The sequence below is a fragment of the Lissotriton helveticus genome, chromosome 1_1 (assembly GCF_964261635.1).
Source record: "Lissotriton helveticus chromosome 1_1, aLisHel1.1, whole genome shotgun sequence".
Taxonomy (NCBI): Eukaryota; Metazoa; Chordata; class Amphibia; order Caudata; family Salamandridae; genus Lissotriton; species Lissotriton helveticus.
This window is the reverse complement of record NC_136057.1, coordinates 1,614,521,471-1,614,543,872: the sequence shown is the minus strand read 5'-3', so window position 1 is coordinate 1,614,543,872 and position 22,402 is coordinate 1,614,521,471. Positions and strand designations below refer to the sequence as shown.

Genomic DNA, 22,402 nt, shown 5'->3' with positions numbered 1-22,402 from the left:
TCATCATTGGGCCTTGCTCCTCGTCGGGCCGGCGCTGCAATGCTCGATGGACTCACCATTTCCGGGGCTCTTTGTCGGAGATCTTTTTATATAGAAGCCGTTGGGTGCGTGCGGATGTGGGGGCAGTGGGAGGTTATGTGCACGTGTAAAGTGATTTAAAATAGGTCAGGGTCAATCCTAATCTCAATAAGTTTAATGGTGAAGGTAGATCCTGCCTAAATAAAATAAACTGGACGCCCTATGGGAATGTGATGTTCCTAACAGGGGTTCTCTAAAGTGGGGTCTACATGTTTCGTGCCTAATTGTTCCAAAGGAATCGGTTGGCACTTCATTAGGACCTATGTGAAATATTAGTGCACAATTGGAAAAACAGGATCCAAGACTATAGGGAGTTGCCTGTTGTGGGGCCCTAGTAGTCCTGGACTGGGTCGAAGTTCAGGAACTACGGCCCGACGGGGTTGACAAGGAGCACAATGTTGCTCCACTCAGTCGGGTGGCGGCAACTTGCATGTATGCCTACCCTCGCTCCGGTTCCCAGTGCGTTAACAGTTTGACATGGGTATGTATACAGGAGGTTTTGTGAGCCCCTCAGTCACGGGTTCACACATTATCCAAGTCTTCTCGGACTCCATACCCTTGGACGCCATTCAGACTCAACCTTCCTCCTCCACAGAGGAACACTGTAGAGCATTTTTGTGCAGGGACATTTTAAGTCATGTCAGAGTGGGCAACTGTCCTTGGCCCACATTTTCCTAGGGGCCTACTGAGAAGGAGATTTTTCTCCACATTTATATAAATGTTATTTCTCTAGCTCAACGTCTTTCCCTCTCTCTGCCTACATCTACCTTAGACTCCCTCTTTCTACCCAGGGTCATCTATAGGATTTTGAGTTCCCAGACAAACTATATTTCTCGTTTTGTGTGTGGCCCAGTTTCTGTAATTTTAAGGTATAATTCAATGTTGTTTGGCATGAGGCAGGCTTGACTTAGCAACAATATAGGTAATAAAATTAAAAGTTGCTCATAATAGGGGACCCAAAACTCCTTAAATTAAATTGTTTCTTTTGTGGTTGCAGGAGCCTCTAGGACCAAGATCATTGTGTATCTTTTCTGTGCTGTGCTCTAATTCAAGAAAAGGATTGCAGAAAAGAAAAGTGGAGGTTTCTTCTAAGAGAGCTGGGCATCTGTCTACTAGCCCAATTTGATGCACCTCCTTGCTTTTGTTCTGTTTTTCCACTATTAATACCAAAAAGAGGGCAAAAAGGTTTAATCTAAGCGTGGGGAATATAGGCCTTAATTGAGCTAGATAACTCATTCATATCTATATAAACATGAAAAGCGTGTAGGTGAATTTGCCCTGCAGCTTTTGATATGACTAATGGTTTTGAGAAGACCCATGTTATGCAAATAAATCTTTTTTAATCCAAGGCTTTCTTTCTGTCATTCAATTTTTTTTACAGATTCAGTGAGAGAAGAACGGTGCGGTGCTCACAGACAACCCTATTTCTATGTTCTACCAGAATAAGCAAAAGACACTCTTTCCAAAGTCTCACTACTGACTGGTCATACAGACGTTTACTTAGCCCTTGTGTACAAAGGTGGGCAGGTTAACCAATGCACCATTGTGTTTCTTGTTAAATGTCGTTACTTGCTTTGGCCATTGTTTTATTGTGTCTGTTAAGTGAAATGTGAATGTGTGGTCCTGGACAATTTACTTTATCTTCAAGTGCCATAATTTTCTTATTTGTCAAAATTGAAAATAATTACAAACGTTTGCCTGTACCTCTATGTGAAATATCAGGTACTCACATTTATATATGATGACGGATAACGACTATTCCAGACCGTTCTTGTCTGCCCACTTCCCTTTCCTACTTTAGCATGACAAGGCTCTAGTTTGTAACTCTATTTACAAGTTTTAAACTTCCTTGACAGTATAATCGGGTGTGTCAAAATAGAAATAAAATTGCCCCCACCACTTCAACTAAAAGATGTCTTTGTGGATTCACATTATTTTATGTTATCAAAGCATTTTCTGCCACACACATACTCACTGACCTTAAAGCAACGAGTTCCATCACCAAGTCACTGGGATCATCTATATTGGTGGTCACATCCTGAATGGTATCTTCAACTGAAAATAACTAGTCTCAGTCGTTGGAAACAATTCTACGGTTTGGCGAGCTCCCCATGGCAACTCTGACACTAATAGAGCCAATCACAACTAATTCTACTAGAAGAGGATCAACCTAAATTCCTTCCCAACAAAACTCAGTGCTACTCTGCTCTTGGTACCAGCGAAGACAATAACATTATTCACATACAATACTCTGTATCTGGGCACCCCTCCTTTCCTGACATCTCTGCACACTATCTCTGAAGAAACGAGGGAATCATGGGAGAAAAGACACCTTTCACCTGCAAGAACCCAAATGTGAACAATCTTGCACACTAAAACAATTATTTGCAGGAGTCACAAGCAGTGCCTGCAACCACCCCACGCCCCACCGCCCATCCCTACTCATGACACAATTAGACCTTCTCACCTTCAAAAAACTATTGAACACTCACCTGTCCTGACCTCCTCTCAACTTATTCTGAATTTTTTCCATCCTGTGTTTTGTTTAATCTGTTAAAGTAAACTCTCTAAATAAAAACAAACCTGGAATCCATTGTTTCTGCTTTTTATTGTGACCAGTAAACCACACTAATACCTTCTAGATATTATAGCAAAAGGAAAATAAATGAATAAATCAAGGAATGGTTAACGAGGGCCTGATTTAAACTCTGTCTCAAACATAACGGATATCCTTTCCGCCATATTACAACTTCCATTGGCTGTAAGGCATTTGTAATACTGTGGATGGGATGTTTGTCATGTTTGTGTCGGAGTAACATGTCTACTGAACTCTAAATCAGGCCCAAAGTCATTTCACATAGTTTCGCCTTCAAAACAACACATCTCCAGCCACATCCTCGAAAGATGTTTTAGTTCAATTCATAAGTCAATCTTTGAAAATTTAACAAAAATTGTTGTGAAAGACAATATAGAAAAAAAACAACTTTAACAATATAATGAAGCTACAAAAGCAGTACTGAATCCACACAGCATCCATCAGGAAAGGATACGTATCTCTCTAGCCGAGTTACCCAAACGAAAGGTTATTTAAAGAAGTCTATTCATTCTGCAACTTAATCATTAGGGCCGAGGAAACTACAGACCAATATTTAATGGATTATTCCTAGATAAACTCATTAAAAAGTCTGCTTATTTCCAGCTATCTGGTTCCAGCAAACAAAACAGCCTTGGCTCACACAAACAGACAGGGTTTCAAAATAAATGCCATAGAAGTTGAGGGCAGGGAGTGTTCCGCATATACCGGTCCCTGGTAAATAATGGTCCCGCTTCTCTAGATCGGCTCAGGGCTCGGCGGGAGGGTTGGCTGGGCCCCCTAGAAGAGGCGGATTGGATGGATGCCCTCATGGCGCCCAAAACCCTGACCACATCCTCCAAATTGCGCCTGGTCCAACTGCATTTATTACCTTCATGCGGCATACCTCACCCCGGCACGTCTATTTCAGGCCCGGTTTAAGCCCTCTCCAGCATGCGCACGATGTGCCTTTGCCCCTGCTGATTTTTATCACATGGTATGGTGCTGTCCGGCGCTGGCGCCGTTTTGAAGAGGGTGGAACTTGAGCTTACGCAGGCCCTGGGGTGGGAGGTTCCCCATGATCCAATGCGTATGCTGCTGGGGGTGTTGATGGCTTGGATGGCTCTAGGATGGACAAGCACCTTTTGGGGACAGCTGTGGCGGTGGCCAAGAGAGACATAGCAGCGCACTGGTCCCAGGACAAGGCACCTACTGTGCAGAGATGGAGGAATGGAGCGGACTGGTGTGGGATCCAGGAGGAAGCCCTATTTGAAGCCCGGGGATGTCCTGACGTATTCAGCAAAGTGTGGGGTAAATGGTTTAATATGATGCCACCATGATGATCTGTCTTCTTTTTAATCCAAGTATCACTATAATTACTGTATGGACTGCTGTGCTATACCCTGATGGACCGCCCCTCTCCTTGTCGGCAATCAGTCCTGACATGTTCCTTCCAATGATTATTGAACTGCAACCAATGAATTTTTCCTGTTGTTATAAATCCAATAAAGTTGATTATCAAAAAAAGAAGTCGAGGGCATAGTCAGTTCAAACCCAAACACAGAGCTGGCGTTATCATATTTCCTCCATTCAGCTCTCCGCCATTCACTTTTCAGGTATGTGTTCCCTGTGGCTCATCAATTGCCTCTCTACTCATCAATGCACGCCTCTCACCCTACTTTCTGCTCGTGTCAAGTCCTTCAAGCTTACCTATTACAAATATGCTAAAAATGCAAAGCTCATCTTCGAATTGAAAACACCTTCTGACCTCAAGACCTCTGGAATCTGTAAATGCTTCTGTACAGTAGATCAGTAAATGCTAAAAACCATATTACACTTAAATGTTGTAAAATGCAGCTAGTCACTTGTGGGTCATGGCAAAAGTATGATATTATATTCACCTGGCTTGCAGAGATATGACCATCAGCAATGGAGCAGAGATGAAAAAAATGTAACATGATAATGGATTCCAGGCCTTGCCCCTCAACCAAACCCCAAGTCAACAGAGGGGCCAGAGAAATACATAATATAAGGACTATGATGTATCTTCCTTATCTTAGGCCTTTATAACACGAGGTAGGCCTCACCAGCCCTAATGTCATCATGTTTTCATTGAGCCAGTGGGCTCTGCCATTACATTTTCTAGACACTTTGGTGTCTATTCACAGTAGTAAATTTGATCTGCTGCAGCTTTCTATGCAGATTTCTGGAATACCAGGAATTCCACAAAGTGGTACATGTACATTCAGAAGTAGTTGTAAAGCTGCAAATGCAGGTTCACTGCTTTTTTGTGAATCGCCTCCTTATTCAGCGAGATAGAACAAGATCAGAATGCTGCAATCAGACAAGTTCTAAACCTGAGTAGGCTGGACAGCATTAACCCTGCCTTTGCGGATCAATATGGGGTATAATTCACATGACAGATCTCCTTGAAATCCCTATGTAAAGTTCAATGGATAATCCATGGGATAATGACTCTGGACTACAAATCACATTGTTTGGTATTCGCAGAGCAAGAACTATCACTCACACTCCACTACATTCAACTCCATGTGCACGTCATTGTTACATGCCGCTATGTCAATGGCGGATGGAGTACATCTTCTGGACTCACGCACGACACCAAAATACATCACCCAGGAATGACACCTCAAACACCATCGCTCTCCAGTCATGTACAAAAAAGGTAATAGTTAATTAATCGACCAACTGAAAACCACTTTACGGCCTCATAAAAGGACAATAGACATACTATAATTAAATACAAATAACCTAGGGGCCGCTTTATAGTATTAAAGGATTTTGATTGTTCAGTTTTGTAGAGCTTGTTTGACTGTACTTCCGTGTGCTGTACTGTCCTTTTATTTCTGTAACACCTTGTTGAGTCCTTTTAGGAGCCTTGGAAGGCTCATAGGTCAATGTCAATTTTTGATTTTGAATTGTTCCCCCTCAAAGCAGAAAGAGTAAAAAACTGATGTGTAATGGCCGCCAAATACTTCAAAATGCCCTAGCAGAAAGTGTGCTGAAACAATGTTTAAGCACAGCAGCTTGAAAGGGCACAGCTGGAATGCTTAAAAGCAGCTCTTCTTGACCTGTTAGGTGACTGGAGCCGGAAATTACACGGTGAAAGGCAGAGGAAGTAGCAAAGGCATTTTAATTAGCTGTGGATAGATATTTAAAACGTGTTCCCCATTCAGACGTTAAACCAGAGCGAGTGTTGCAAACTGTTTGATTGGGACTGAAGGATAAATGTTTCTTTTGCAAGTATGAACTCTCTTATTTAAAATCAAGAGCTATGATAACTGAATGCTGCGAAGTGGCTGCAGGGCAGCCTCTAGGCGCTGTACACATCTCGATCAAAAACAATACACTAATGTGTCCAGAGGTGGCCTGAGACGTGTTTAACTTCAGAAAGAGTTCAAATTCAAAGGGACTGTTTGAGTGTTGAGTCTGTCAGCGAGCCACTTGACATAAAACGACTCGCCTCTCTCCAGCTCTTTGTTCTTTTAGAGTAAGGTAAGTGTCTGGGGTGAGGGGTTATTCAGTTAGGGAAAAAAATCATGTCTAGTTTTCCACCCCTGAAACTGATCACATGTACACCACACCACCGCTTGCAGCAGAGTTGAAAATGCCTCCTTGGAACAGAATTGTTTGGCAATTCTCCACACAACAGGCCTCTGCAGCACTGAAACGTTGAACAGTAGAAACGTTTTAAAACAGTGAACTTGTATTTCTGTGTCGATTGGTTGCACTGGTTTAGCAACTGTTGTATAATTGTGGAACAGTGAACTAGTGTTTTACGTCGATTGCCTGCACAGACTCAGCACCACAGAGTGTTTTATATTGGTTGCACAAATTCAGACCATACAGGGGTATGTAAAATAGAGATGTTGTGTTGCAAGTGTGTGTTTGCACAGATTGTGCACTACAGAATAGGGCACAAATGGTGGAGTTGTATCTCTATATCAATTGGTTGCACAGATGCATGACTTCAGATTACTTGTAAAACAATGAACGTGTATTTCTAGGTCGATAGGTAGCACATGTCCACATTATAGAACAGTTGTAAAATAGAGATTTTTAATTTCTATGTTGATTGTTGCACTCATTCACCACTATTCATAAGTTGCTTTAACAGTGATATGGAATTTTTGCTTCCACGGGTTGCCATGGATTCACCACAATAGAACATTTGTAAAACAGTGCACTTCTATTTCTATGGTGATTGGTTGCACTGATTCAGCATTAGGGATTGTTATAAAGTAGTGAAGTTGTATATCTGTTTCAATTGGTGACAAAGATTCAGCACTGTACATTAGTTGTAAATGTAAAAAATATTAATTTGTATGCCTTTATAGATTGCTTACACAGGTTCAGCACTACATTATGGTTGCAAAATTGTGACATTCTACTTGTACGTTGTTTGCACAGATTCACCATTAAAGAATAGTTGTAAATTAGTGGGCTTGTACGTCAACGTCCATGGTATATACGGATGTGATAGGTGGGGCATTAGCCTACTGTGCTTTTGAACCATTCAGATGGATTGGTCCTATTTTCTCTTTAGCTGACCCTCATAACGGCAATATTTTCTTAGCGCACCCTGAATTCCCAAAATGCCTTTGACTCACACACAGATTTTCCTTTTACCAAAGAAGCAGTTTTCAACCTACTCAATCTGGTGTTCAAGATCTACATCCACGTGAAATTTAACCTCATAGCTGCTATGGAACGTCCAGCTCCAGTGCTGGACGTTCCATTGCGCAGGTGCAGTTCGAACGTTCAACGGCCGACGGCAGCACTACGGAGGTAGTGGTGCCGTCGGCCGCTGAACGTGCGCAGCACTTAAGGGGTTAAAAGTTGACATGTGTAAACAAAGTTTTATTTATTTATTTATAAAGTTTTATATGCATTGCAGAGAATACCTTCAATGGAAAGTGAACAGCAGCGGCCGGTGCAGGCGAGTCAACAGTTGACAGTATTGGTCAAATTAAATAAATTAATAAAACCCTATTCCGTCGTATCGACTTCCCTCCCCCGTCTCACTTACCTGCACCATCCACCGGTGAAAGTGAAACCTACATACCATACCCCTTAAGTATGCCCAGATCAAGAGTATTTAGCTTTGATACTCAGCAATAGAGGCTGCCAACCTGGAGTCTCATATCTCATTTCGAGTGTTTTTGGGATCTTTCAGGTTGTTGAGTCCATACGCTAAAAACCAGTAAAAACCAATGACTGCCAGACCATCGAGCACTGCCTAATTGCACCATAGGTCAGTCCGACCTGTACCAGTCTCTAGATCTTCTTTAAAGTCTTTCCTACCTTATTTGACTGCACTTCTTTTTCTTTTCTTGTGTGTTTTAACAGACTGTAATGTGGCCCCCTACTCAATAACACTGTAGGCCCCATAACAAAATATTTGCAGCTTGGTTAACTGATGTCTTTTCAGTTAGGGAGGTGGTGCTGCTCAAATGTTTCGAAGCACGTTTAGAAACTATCGTTTTGAATATATTCACTCAATCTAGTTGATCGAGCTCAAGAGCGAACAAAGAGAAACTTTTATGAATTTGAAATAAGAGTACATAGTCTGTTCCGCATGACGTCTACGACAACTTTCTGTTATACTCATCGACGCAATGGGCCTCAGGTGCGACACTTCAGCTGCGCGGTCGCGTCACTCCTCTTACGCCCCTCGTCACTGCGCTTACGCCTCGCGCAGACCTTCCTCCCGCTCTTCTGCGCTCAACGGTTGTCAATCACCTCGCGGGGCGGCCGGGCCTCGTGCGTAGCAGGTGTTTGTCCTCGTGCTTTCCTCGTCAGGAGGCTGGCGCCGGAACCGCCTTTACCCTCATGAAGGCGACCGGGTGGTGTCAGGACACCGAGGGCTCTCGGGCCGCCATTGCGCTGGGTGAGGAAAAGTTAACGACCGCAATTTGCTTCCCATTTCGCAGTAGAAGGCGTCGGGACAATTCTCGTGCACATACATATTGTTGCTGTGCAGAACTGTTACATACAAAGAAGAACACGACAGAGGCCTGCCTTCGTGCGACGGTTAGAATTTGGGAGAGGGTAGAGTAGTGGTTAGAGATGCGTCGTGGGGAGTAAAACACTCGCGAGGGACCCGCCAGCCATGGTGTGAGACAGTGAGTTAGCCGTGGGATGGGAAATGGCCTCCTGCTGTGGATTTTACCTGGAGTTTGACAGCTGCGTGAGTAAGCCAGGGAGAATGCAGTGCAGGTAGGAGAACAACACCTGCGTACTTATATTTTCAGCTTCATCAAACAGTCAAATAAACGAATGCACTACTTTTTCTGGGCACACCTTCCGCACTTGACTATGTTGAGGAATACAAAATAGACACGGAGTTTAAGATAGTTAAGACGTGGAATTGAATTTATGCACTGGCTTTTATGTACAGAAGTGGTTGTTAAATGTATCCAATGTGACTCAACACTTGGCAGTAAATGCCTTCAATTTCAGTGAGAATGAAATTATTTTCAGAATTTTCACATTGTTAGATATTTTAACACTATCTTGTTGATAGAAAATATATATTGATTTAATATCATTGATGTTCTAGTTTACTCGGGTTGTTTTTGTTGTTGGTGAGACTTTCTAGTAAAACACAGAGTTTTGGATTTAGAGGATCATTTTTTTCCGTGGGACATGTGTGTGATTCAGTCAAAGTAAAAATATGTATGTTCTGTATTTTGATAAAACGGACAAAAGAGCTGCAGTTAAACACTACCAGCATAAGTTATGTTACGTTCATGTATGTCTAGACTATTGCCTGCAGGCAAAGTTTACTTTTCTCATAGTGTGTTTTACCTCAAATCTACTATACTATCAATACCCAATGGAGAAAAAACTCTTGCCTCTCGACCTGAAACCCTACTGCTTCATTGTTCACCAAGTGGCCTAGTGCTGAGAAGTGGCTCCAAAAGCAACATTACTGCACGCTTTAAAACAAGTACAAGTAAATAAATAAAATGCACACTAACATTGACCCAAATAGACATCAAACAGATTTTTTTTATTTTTATGGGCGCCGTTTATTTTTTAGCCCATTTAAAATATACTTGCACTGTTTCAGCAGCAAGTAATTATGCACTGCCCTTCTTGGGAGTGTGAGGGGCACAGTTTTGTTTGCACACTAAAAATGTCATTGTCGACGCACTGTGTAAAAAGTAATGAATAGTATTTGTATGTATGTAAATCACTAGTTCCTTATGCAGAGTTTATGTTTGTTCTACTTATTTGTATTTGTCAGAACTGATGAAGCTGTAGGTATCTTGCATATTTGAACATAAGTTGTAAACCTGTACCTAAAACTCCAGTAGTTTGCAAGCTCTTTGGATTCCAAAATATTTCTCAGCTAAAAAGAGACTCTAAACCGCCATAGGAATATTGGAATTCATTGGACTGATTTGCAGAAAATGTACTCAAGACAGTGGCATCCGTTCAAGGGATTTTTAGGGCAGGTACACAGTCGCCGCAAGATCAAACAATTTGGACCTCATACAATAGACAACTGGAAAGAAAGTGCACACACGCATTTTTTATATATATATCATTAGGGCTACCGGTTTTATGGTATTTATTTTTGTAACATTTCCTTCTTTATGTATCCATATTTATTTTTTGACCATCTTATTGGTATTTAAACATATTTGTTTTGGGTTTGAGAATAAATAGAGTAGGAACACAGTATATTTCCACATTCATTTAACTGATAAACATGCACTCATACTTTGCTGCCTGTCGCGTTTTAGCAAACTAAGTAGCCAAATATAGCCAAACCTTACACCCACAGGTAAATATCAGTATTATAACACATAATATTTCCACATTCATTGAACTGATAAACATGCACTCATACTTTGCTGCCTGTCACGTTTTAGCAAACTAAGCAGCCAAATATAGCCAAACCTTACACCCACAGGTAAATATCAGTATTATAAATAATACAAATATATGCTAACACATACCTGTATTCAGGGAAATTTGAACCTGTTTTTTTAACTTCCATTCTGTGTATCAGCTCAGTTGTTGCCCTAGAAGGCACGAAAGACAGCATGGAAAGTCACCCACAAGAAGCATAATTTTCTGTATTTTTCCACTTTTACAATTAAATACACTCAAGAAACACATTGTTTTCTGTCTGTATTTATCTGTAAAAATCAGTAAAAAAGGATAACTAGGAGCCTTATATATATGTCACTGAAGAAACAAAGGTTAAAGTGATAGTTATAGTTAGGTATTTTAAAAAAACGTTAGAAATTACTGAAAAGACAGTGGGTTAAAGGGACGTTATAGTTATGTGAAAATGTCAGTTAAAACATACTGTTTTAAAAGAACAAAACAACTGAAATTCACCAGTTATTGTTATCTCAAATAACTATAACTTGTGCCCTAAAGTGACTAACTTTTTGGAAGGTATTGTGAAGATTTATCAAATGGTGCCAAAGTTATTAGGATGACAACCAATGCAAATGTAGCACTAACTATAACTACCCAGTCACTGGTGTGTGTATGTGTATATATGTATATGTGTGTGTGTGTGTATATATATATATATATATATATATATATATATATATATATATATATATATATATATATGTCTTTCAGACTTAGAGTGGTGCATACATTATGCTAAGAAGCAAGCAGAGAACTCTGGCTAGTCCTCAAGTTTAGGTGGCGAGTAGCTCCTTTACATGGAGAACCCTACAGCACAAGCAACATTCTGAATCTGCTCACCTCTAATATCTGTTTCTCTAATAGTTTTTGACCATAGGATTAGCACAGTACCATCCATGCCAAGCTAGAAAGTGACAAAGCCTTTTGCCATGTTTACAGCAAAGTCTTTAAGCATAGGATTAGCATAGTGCTATCCATGCCCAGCGGAAAAATGACAAAAGCCTTTTACCACATCAGGCACAGTATTACAGCTTTGGGTTTGTAAAATACAGTCCAAGCCACCTGAAATTAATAAAAGCAACCACTGATACGTGTTTCGCTGCCAATTCAGCTCTTCAGAGAGCTATAGCTTCGTCCAGACACAGAAGCACTCTGTATAAGTCAAACCAATGAGTTTTCAGGTTTATAGGCACACATAAATTATGCAAAAAGGGAAGCAGTGAACTCTGGGTATGTCCCCAAAAAAACTAACAGGCTTTTATATTTAAGGTGAGGAGAATGTTGGTGGTATTACAGGATGCTCTATTTAGGAGCTGCTCTTCATCAAAACTAAAAAACTGCCCTAAGTTCCCAGATTGTTTTTCCCTGAAAGGTACTTTTTGATGTATGTGTGTGTGCAATTATGCCCACATGGACAGAAAGTCATATCTAAACATTTAAGAAGATCTGTCTGCTCATACATTTCCTCAAATAGAAAAATTGATGTGTGTAGAAAAGTGTTTTTTGTTCTTTGTTGCTGCCTGACACCGTGCTGCATCTGTGGTGTAAGGGCTTGGGGTAGTAGCACAATAGACCTGGGCAAGAGCCTATCTAAACCTCCCAGCGAGAGACAACTCCTGCTTTAGATAGAACGACAATGGAGAGAACATTTGCAGGAAGAGTGTAAAAGGTGTGGGACAAAAATGGGTGGCTGGATGAGGCCTGAGGAACATAGAGCGAGGTAAAGTACACATGATGAAAAGAAGACTGATAATTATATGTGCAAACATTATTGGTCTAGGAAAAGTGCATTATACTCTGCAGTTACACAGCTTAGTGGGCTAACTTATTATATTGCAGCATTTTTGTACTGCTTCGTATCCCTGACAATGTCCCAAATCACCCAACTTTGCCTCAAGGTACTGGGGGCTCTTTCAGAGTGCGTGGCTGAAAAGGGTGTGGGTTGTTAATTGATCACCGTGGAAGGTGTTGAGTGAAGGGTTTGAGGTTTAGAAACATGCTCTAAGCGTGGTGTTTTGGCATCGCTGCACTGTTGCTTCATGTGTGAGATTAGAGGTAGTGGAGTAGGCACAGGGTCACCCCTGGTAAGGACATTTATATTCAAACTACAATTCAGAGGTTGGATTTTCAGAAGAACTCATCCTTTCACCCATCTGAATTGAATAAAACTCTATGTGGTTTAAATAGTATCTATCTTTCCAAGGTGCTCTCCCACTGTTTTGCAAAATTTAGAATATCTTTTGGGGATAACAGTTTAAAAAAATTCCCATGCTTAGAAATATTAGATGTTGATATTCACTCATTTATGGCTCTCAATCCATCAATTATGGAAGAATCAAGGACTGAACCTGCCCTGCAGGATTTCAAATCTATGATGATTGTCAGCAATGCGAACCTAGATCAACATTTCCACAATTCTAATGGACTCAAAATGTAACAGCCACTACTGTAGCTTTCCCTAACCCACCTTCAGAAACCCTCTTGAGCATGTAAAACTATATGCCTCTCTTCTTTCACATCTGACCTAGTTAAGATAACATTTAATTAGATGTCAAATCTCTTGGTGGCCTGCCAATGCTCTGTCTTAGCTGCAAATGCATCCGTTACAACAGTAAAAGTTATGTCAGTAATAACAGTTTCTTTGTATTCCCAACCATGTACCTCCTGTTGCAAACTCTAATCAAACGTTTCCACCTAATTTTACGCTTGTTGCCGTCTGTGGATGGTGCCCACATACTCATACTGAATAATTTTCTACTGAATCCAAATGCTCCTCTGCTATCCAATTGACATGCAACAGTGATCATTTTATCATATCTACCTTTATAAGTGGAGAAGTGTGGCTCAATGGTTAGAGCGGCAGACCCTGATGCAGAGGTCTAGCCCGGGACCAGGGTTCAATTTCCCGCCTCGGCGGGTCTTGTGCTCAAAATTCCACGGACCTGATAATTCTCGCCTTGGTGCCTATTCCAATCATGGAGTCCCACTCTGCAACTCTGGGCAATAGCTTGCTTAATCTCCACAACGGCCCCCACAACGCTAAGGATGCCTGGCCTCCACCTTGGGGGTGCCCAGGTGGACACCTCACAGGGAAAGCCAAGATGGGTTCCACAGCGGTATTCGTACAAGCGCCTTGAGACCCTTGCGGGTGAGTAGTGCGCTATACAAGTATCAATTTACATATAGTCATTCTTGACCATTAAAAACACAATAAAAATTATTTACAGAGATTTCACCCAAAAATCACATCTAAGCTAAAATATTTTCACTCATTAAAATCATAAGTTGTTAATACAAATAGCCCTGTAGTATGCCTGCATGTTATGTTAGCATGGCTTATTAGAAGTTTAAGCTCCATTTTACCTTTTGCTGCTTTTGCACACGACACTGCATAGTTGTTTTTGCAAGTTAGCTTTCACGAAGGTCTATACATGAGAAAAGGTTTGTTTTTTGACATCTCTAGACATACATCGGGCCCCCAGTCTGTACAGTGAGTGCTGAGCCAGCAAGGTTATCATATAACATTTGAGCCTGTTTATCGGCATGTCCATGTAACACATTCTCGACACAAAATTTTGGCAGCTGCGAGCCAAGCAAGATTCTGGCACCTTTATCATAGCACACTTGCTATAATTTCACACACTTGGAAGATTCCTGGGATGCAGAGAGCCTTGCTGATCCAGATGTAATTTACACTTATTGAGCGGAAAGGTAATGGGGTCCCCCCAAAAAAGCTCAAGAGACCTTCTTTTGTTTATAATACATAGTTCCTATATAGGGAGGGTGTTTAAACTAGGTGCTATATCACCTGTTTGCACTATCATTGTAATATGATTCCTCCTTTTGTATTTTATGGAGTTGTAACCATGCTGACCATATTATTTGTAATCATATGTCTGCTTATGTTGACTAAAATTTTGTGTATGAGATCACGTCGTTAAAATAAATATTTTAACCTTACCGTGTCTCTTTTTCACTCCTGTTGTGGACTGGTATGAGAGTATAACAAAAGAGTGTTCTCACTTCTCACCATTCCTGAGATGGTCCTAAGTCGCATGTTCTAGGTTGTATAATCATTGGTTACTTTGCTATAGGACGAAGAGCTAATGTGACACTGATTGCTAGCTGGTTGGGGTTTCTATTTATAAAGTTTTATATAGCGCTAGCTAGACCAGTGAGTATCAGAGCGCTTTACAAACACAAAGGAAGGTACTGAGGTGAGTTTCTGGTACACCACAATTCACTAATGTCCTAGGTCTCTTTGCACAGTTCTTTGTATGAGCAGAAATCCTTGCAACAGCCCTACAGAGTTGATCGTATCCAACATTCACATTGTCTATAGGAATCCCTTGATGCCAACCAAATCTATATTGAGCAATCAAGCAGAACCTGCATCAAAGTCAAAAACATAGATCACAATGTATATTTTTCCTTAATCTCAGCACTTGAGTAATAAAATTCAGAACTTCAAAACATATCAAAGGAGACTCAAGACGCTGTAAATAATGCAAACACCCAAAATGAGTACTAACAGATCCTCCGCTGAGTATGGGGCGGAAGAATCGTTTTCTAAAAGAGGTGTACAGGGTGCAAAATAGCATAAAGTGCGTTGTTGACGGAAGTGACCTCCCATTGAATGGGCAGCACGGTAATGACACACACCAGGTACCAGCAATAGGGAAGGCCACTGAATAATGAATTGTGTTCACACTTAATCATGGGAGAAAACAATCTGAGTTCTGAGGCCTTTACCCATGTCAAGTATGGCTCCATGTCTTGGGTGGTTGAGAGCGGGATGTTGATCGAATGGTCACCATATCAAGTGCTTTCATGATCCTGGCATCCTCCTTTCTTTCTTTTTATAATAAGGAACAGTTTCTTAATCCGGAGTTAATAGTGTGCATTTTTTCAAAAAGATTACTCAATCCCGTCTCTTGAAAACTGTTTTTTTGTGCTTCACTTAGTACAAACAAATAGTTGAAAGGAGGATTCAAGTTGACTGACAGGATACAGTTGATTTGTCTGGCAGAGAGTCTATCTCACTTTGTCAACCCTATATGAGCTGTAATGGAGGTGCCCATCTGTGACTGGGAGGGAGGTGCTGCAGCACAGAAGGTACTTACACAATGCAGCTATTGGGACCATGTTTGCCTTTAGAGATGCTAATATAGATCGTGGACATCTGCAGTCAAACCATCTTGAATGTGTGAAGGAAAGGCATTGTAGAGGCCTTTCCTTAGAATGTACCCTTGATGTTTTTTTCTCTTTTTTGGCCTCTTTCATATTTTCACACATATTGTAGACCAAGGTATAGAGGCACAGGGAGAGTATGAATTATCCGAGATCAAGTAGTAGGGTAAAATTGGAGTCTTTAATGTGGTACTGCTTGTTCCAAAGTCTATTACTTTAACACCATAGGACCATTTGGTGAATAGACCATGAAAGTGGGAACTGTCTACTAACCCTACCCAAGATAATGGGATATCCATTTTATTACTGCAAGCATACTGAAAGCTGTTAGTCATGATGATAATCCTGATCTTGACAAACAGTGGGAGCAAAGGAATACATTTAAAAGCTGATTGCCCGAGTGGACACAATGTGGACAAAAGTGGAAGCTGAGATTAATGAACAAGTCTTCTGATTCCATAGTCTTTAACTAGCCCATTACACAACCTGGGTGTCAGTTATTCTGATGGACAGGCCAAGGGATTGACCTTTTGAAAATATCACTGTATTAAGAGCCCTGTCCAGATTTATAAAGATTTATGTCTAGCACATTTACTAAAAATGTGATAGTGAGAATTAAATGTTTAGTTCAGTAGTAGGTAGTGTCTGTCTTCACCCTCTGCATAGTTTGCCTTATTTTATAGCGTCCGCTAACTGAATTCTGCCTTTTTCTAAGCCCCATGCTACGATATTTTCATATAAATCTGAAAGGCACAGGTCAATTGCAATACCTTTCCTTTAGTTCCTAGGGCAACAGGTGGTTACTGGGGTAGTATCTGAGGTGGATACTGTGTTTTTTTTAACAATTGAGCAGTGGAGAAAGCAAGGAATAATTTAATACAGTTCAGTACAAGTGAAGAAATAATGGAAATTTCACCAAGTACTCATTGAAAAGATAACATTTAATGAATTGTATAACTGAAACTTGAATTGTTTTGTGGATAAGTAAAAAAACAAAAAAGCTCAGTAAATGCTGTGAAGGTGGATAATTGCTATTAAACGAAAGACCTACACCCACTACGAAATTTGCTGGACTTTGCATTAATAACTTGTCTTAAAATCCCTGCTGAAAGTACTAATGACTTTGACTAGACCTACTGAGGCACATAGGGCCACATGTTCAAAAGGTTTTAGTGGTCTCAATCGGAGAATCAGCTTGTTAAACCACTAAATAGCATTTTTACATGTACTAATTCTATTTTGAGAGACGTAAATATTACCGATTTGCAAACAAGGATTTGCGAGTCAGTGTTAGGAAGGGGTGTGTCGAAGGTCTCCCGTCCTAATAGCGAGTCGCAGAGGGATGTCTGAATGTTTTGCGACAAAAAAGCAGTTGGAAAACATTTGCAGTTTACTGCCTACTTCAAGTAGGTGATAAGCCAGTCGCAAACGGGAAGGGTTCCCTAGGGGACCACTTCCCCTTTGTGAATGGTTGTGAAAAGGTTTTTTAAGAACAGGCAGTGGTCCCAAGGACCACGGCATTCTCTCACAAAATCAAACTGAAACATTTCACTTTTCTATTTGAAACGCACTTCATTAAAAAAAAAAGTTGCTTTACTGAAAAGCAAGCACAAACATGGTGGTCTGCTGTCCCCAGCAGGCCACCATCCTTCTGTTTTTAGCGATTCCCTATGGGTCGCAAATTTCGATCTACTTCGTGACCATTGAGGTGGTAGGGTCTATATGCGACCCACTGGGAATCGCAAAGTGTGCCTGAGATACAGTAGTACATCGCTGTTTGCGACTTCCCAATTGTAAGTCTCAAAGATTCGCAATTATGAAGTCACAAACAGAATTCTTTGTACATGGGGCCCCTGGAGCCTCTGCTCAGGAGCCCTGAAGTAAACAGCTAGGTCTCAAAATGAAATGATCATCCAAGTGTCTTTGGTAAATTCATTCTCAAGATGGTGAATTGATCATATGGGAAATTTAAAGACTAAAGTATCTTTAAATGTTTGTGACTTTTTTAGGATGGTAGATAAAAATATCCTTTACAATTGTTTACTCACCACCACAACAACAACAAAGGAGCATGCAAGATGATGAACTGGCATGTTTTCAAGTGCACCTCGTTTCTGCACTGTTCCTAAAGCTGCTTGATACTGCAGCGTTAACATGTAAGCAGAGTTGCTTCTGAGCAGCAAACAAAATCATACTGCTTATTGAGAAGATTCATATATTGTGCCAAAGAGTGTGCGATGATATTTCATCATACTTTTTGTGCTGCATATATCTTCCAGTGGTACAAAAGGGGGTGGTGATGGACGGAGCATCAGAACCAATCAAACACTCACACCCAGTCAAAAGATCTGGGTTTGATCCATCACCGTTCTTTATCCGGTCCAGGGAAGGCATGGCTTGGCAGTTCGGGCTGGACTGTTCCCATGAGGCACAGGGTCAGACTGATTTGCATATAGCCATGTCTGAACTGGGGTGGCAGAGTGGGCTAAAGAACGGTGATGGATCAAACCCAGATCTTTTGACAGGGTGTGAGTGTTTGATTGGTTCAGATGCTCCGTCCATCACCACCCCCTTTTGTACCGCATATATCTTCCAGGCCTCAGTGTCCCTATAAAATAGTTTCGGATAGAGGCTTTAAACCACACATTTCCCACCTTTTGAATATCCCCAGGCTTTAGACTGTATCCTGAAAACTTTATAAAGTAGTTTCCCCTCATGCTGACAGGTGAGCTGACATCATATGGCGTTGTTCTGCCTTGTGCCGCTTCATCCCATGTGGATGTGATGTCGGTACCAGTATTTATATGCCACCTGCTTCCGCTAGCATCAGTTCCTTTCTTTCTGTGCCAACCAACATATTTCCGTAGCTTCAAAGATTTGCAAGCGTGCGGACAAAATGTCATCCAAATCAACAGGTTTTGAGCCCAGTAAGGACTGTACATGGAAGATGCCGGTTACAGATCTTCATGACATCTGACTTTGATGTCTTGCTTCCAGAAATAACTCAGTCATGTTCTTCATGTGCCAAGATGAAGTAAAAGGCCACCCATGATCGCAAGGTGAAGCTCGCCGTCGCCAACATGAGGAAGTTGATGACCATCATTCCTGATCGAAGTCCGGGGCGCAGCAATCCCTGTCAAAGTCAAGAGCGCACATACACTCTCATTTTCAAAGTCATTGGTCTTTGAAATCTGGTCAGTCGAAGAGGAGGTCTAAAAACATATTAAACCCCAACATGGGTCACCTGCTTCTCACCACTCACTCGATTAAGAGTCTCTTTACGGAACTGGCCCCTCAAGGCCACGGACCTGTCCTTCCTATAAGAGCCAACTTCAATGCTGATTCCATTGCTATTGATGCTGGAACAGCAGCTACAGACAAAATCTTTGAAGCCACACCGTATCCACTGTAGTAATGTACCTTTCGGCCCATGGATCCCAGAGGGCCCCCAGCTGGCTTACCATTGGCGGAGTCGTCCTTGATGCCAGTTTTAGCCTTCAACCTTGTTCCGAAGCCAGTATATATGCTTGGCTCCGATACAGTTGATTCCGGATCCAACAACATATACAGCCCCACTAATGGGGCTTGGTTCGGCGCCATAGTTGTTAACATGACCAACACCATTTCCTTCGATGTTGGTGCAGAGACCGAATTCAATGACACTGACGAAGATCCAACTGTTCTCTCAGATTCTGAGACACACATTCCACCATGTCTGTGCTTGCTTTTCAGTAAAGCAACTTTTTTTTAATGCAGTGCGTTTCAAAAAGAAAAATGAAATGTTTCAGTTTGATTTTGTGAAAGAAGGCAGTGGTCCTTGGGACTATATGCCCAATCTGAGTCTGATTATTTTATGAGGAGTTTATTTTTGATTAAGAGTACCATCCTTATGAACAAGGGGATATTTTTGAGGCTCTACAAAATGCTAGTGATCCACATACCTCACCAAACATTGGACTTTCTTCCCCAAATCCTGCAATGGTTACTGAAGAGACTTCATCATTTGCGACAGTTATTACAGGGGCAGCAGGACCCTTTACTTTATCTTAACCAACACAGGAGGTCCCAACAACACTCCTAACCCTTAATTTCCCTTTAGTGAGGATCTTATTGATATACTTGTGTGCAGCAGCACAAAACAAGGATCTTGCCCTCCTGTTAGATTTGAAATGTTATTTCCGTAATGCACATAACCGAAACGCTCTCTTTGCTATGCTTAAACTCTATTCTGTGTTACGTTAGCATTAATGGCGCCATCTTTATTGGCGCCATCTTGTTCTGTAACTAAGACCGAGCTTCTGTATCACAAAGCTTGTCTCAGCAGAAAGGCTGCCCTTGCGCCTCCAACTTGTACTTCTCAAGGTTGAAGCTTCGCTGCACTAATGAATGAGATAGTATGTACCCAGCCCTGTGCCATCTCTCATCCTTGTTTGCCTTCTTTGTTCACTATGGCATGAGCTGGAAAATTCCAGTTTGGGCGGGACTGTAGGGTGTGCAGTCAAAATATTGAACTTAAAATATTAGATTGCAATGTGATAAATGTTATGTCACACTCGAAGACTGCGATCCTTTTGTGGGGGATCCGTTGGATGTGCGGCCACCCCCTCCTTATGCACCACAAAGGATATACACAACAGCCCCATCAACACCTCATGCTGCTGCCTCTGTCTCCCCTACCCCTGACTTTGCCGTTTCAGATGGAGCGCCCCCCATTTCCTCTTCAGCTCCATCAGCCAGGACTGCAGCTATTATAGGCCGATCTGCTGTGCCCATTGCCCCAGGCTCTTCCCTGCCCCTCTCGCTTATACCCACCACATAGACATTAGTGTCCCCTGTTCCTGTAATGTCTATGAGTGTGTCCTCCTCCTACTCCCTTTCCTCGCCCTTACTGTACGCGGGGACACCGGTGCGGGGATTGGATGATGGGGATCGGGTCTCTACTAAAGAGCGGATGGGGCGAGTGATGATTCGGTCTGGTGTGGGTGATGCAGAGAAGAAGATGGTGGCTGACCAGGCCCCACACTGGGCCCGTAATCCGATTTACAGTGTGGAGGATGTGTGGAGTGTGCTGAAAGATTACGAGCTATTTGTGCAGCAGCATGCCCTCAAGCATATGTCTGCTACTCTGATTGGGCTATGGGAGCAGTGTTTTAATGATGTTGCCCCCCAAATTATTTATGATATTCAGGATAGTGTGTATGCGGCTGGCATGGCTCCTAATAATGTTTTTAGTAATGTTGCCACGTTGACTGGTTACCGAGGGAGGTTGATCCTTAGGAGCCCGATTCCAGTGTCTCAGTTCCCGATGAGGGAAGTACATCCCATCTACCACCCCGAAATACCAGAGCTTCGAAATGGGCAGGACCAAGTCATCAGGCAGCGAGTGGAGGGCCGTTTTCAGGAACAGTAGGTTTATACTCCTTGGAAAAGGAGTGAGGTTTTATGTTTTAAGACCCAGTTGCCCGACCCTTGGAAGAATCCGACTGCCTATTTTAAAGAGTTGACGGTGATGACGCTGGCCGATAGTGAGATGTTTTACGGTTGGCTGGTGCCGGTTGATATTTGGCGGCAGGTGCACACACAGGACCATGTAGTGGAGTTGCGTGGCACTTGGGATGAGATTAGGGCACAGGATAAGAAGAGGAAGCCTGGTGAGAAGCCTAAAGCTGAGATGCTAGCTTTGCCAGGACGAATTATCACATTTATGCACTCCTTGATTCCACCTAGAAGAGTAGATTGGGATAAGTTAACAGCATGTCGTCAGAAGAAAGATGAAAGTGTATCCGACTCCTTCACTAGGTTTGAAGGGGTGTTTCTGGATTTCAGCGGACAGGACTTGTCGATGGAGGGAGGTATTCGATTGTTTGTTAACGGGTTTGTTACGAACTTGCTTCTTGAGATGGCGATGGTATTAAGATGGTATTAAGTACGGCTTAGTATCACGAGCACAGAAAGAATGAAGAGAAGGAGAAGGTAGAGAGGAAAAATAAGGAGCTGAAGACAAGGTGATGATGCAGCAGGTGTCCCAGGGCAGCGGTAGAGGATGAGGCATTGGCCCGGCCTGACAGCTGCCCCGCACTAGCAGGAATACTACGCCTGTGGGGCCGAACCAGTGCGATTATTGTTAGGAGGAGGGGCACTGGGGTAGTGAGTGTCCGACGCTGTTGCAAAGGGTTGAGACTCAAAGAGGACGGTGATCACGAGGAAGGGGAACAGGTGGCTATGACGGAGGCCGGGGAGGTGTGAACAGAACTATTTTGATGATCGGAGGGGGCGACAGTATTACCATGATGATTAGGATTTGGACAAAGTGACGGGACTTAACCACGGCTAGGACAGCCAAGGGCAGTGTGGGGGATCAGTCCAGATCTGTGTGGACCACCGGGGACCCTATTTCATTGCTGATCTGCAGGGCTCAGCAAAGAAATTCTTGGTGGACACAGGCGCAAAGGATAGCTCGCTTTCGCGTTCACTTGTCCTCGGGGTAGCCCTGTATGGCCAAAATAATGTTTTGATAGGCTTCTTGGGCATACCGGTTGTGAGCCCCATCTCTGAGCCACTGGCCCTGACTATTGGTCCTTTTACTGTTGATTCGCCCTTCTTATTGACATCTAATTGTGGAGTGAATTTAATGGGTTT

General features: G+C 42.1%; 1 protein-coding gene and 1 long non-coding RNA gene across 12 annotated transcripts in view; one reads left to right on the top strand and one right to left on the bottom strand.

The window, feature by feature from the left end:
• Positions 1-22,402, bottom strand: part of LOC144829219 (uncharacterized) — a 464,862-nt gene that overhangs the window by 222,992 nt on the left and 219,468 nt on the right. The gene's annotated exons all lie outside the window — the stretch shown is intronic.
• Positions 8,389-22,402, top strand: part of LOC144829232 (uncharacterized) — an 814,902-nt gene continuing 800,888 nt past the window's right edge. For 5 of the 9 annotated variants that reach the window (XR_013610616.1, XR_013610612.1, XR_013610614.1 and 2 more), the window contains exon 1: positions 8,389-8,561. This is a non-coding gene — a long non-coding RNA (uncharacterized LOC144829232). Of the gene's footprint in view, positions 8,891-22,402 lie in introns of all 9 variants that reach the window. The other 4 variants (XR_013610622.1, XR_013610621.1, XR_013610620.1 and 1 more) reach the window with 1 other exon arrangement.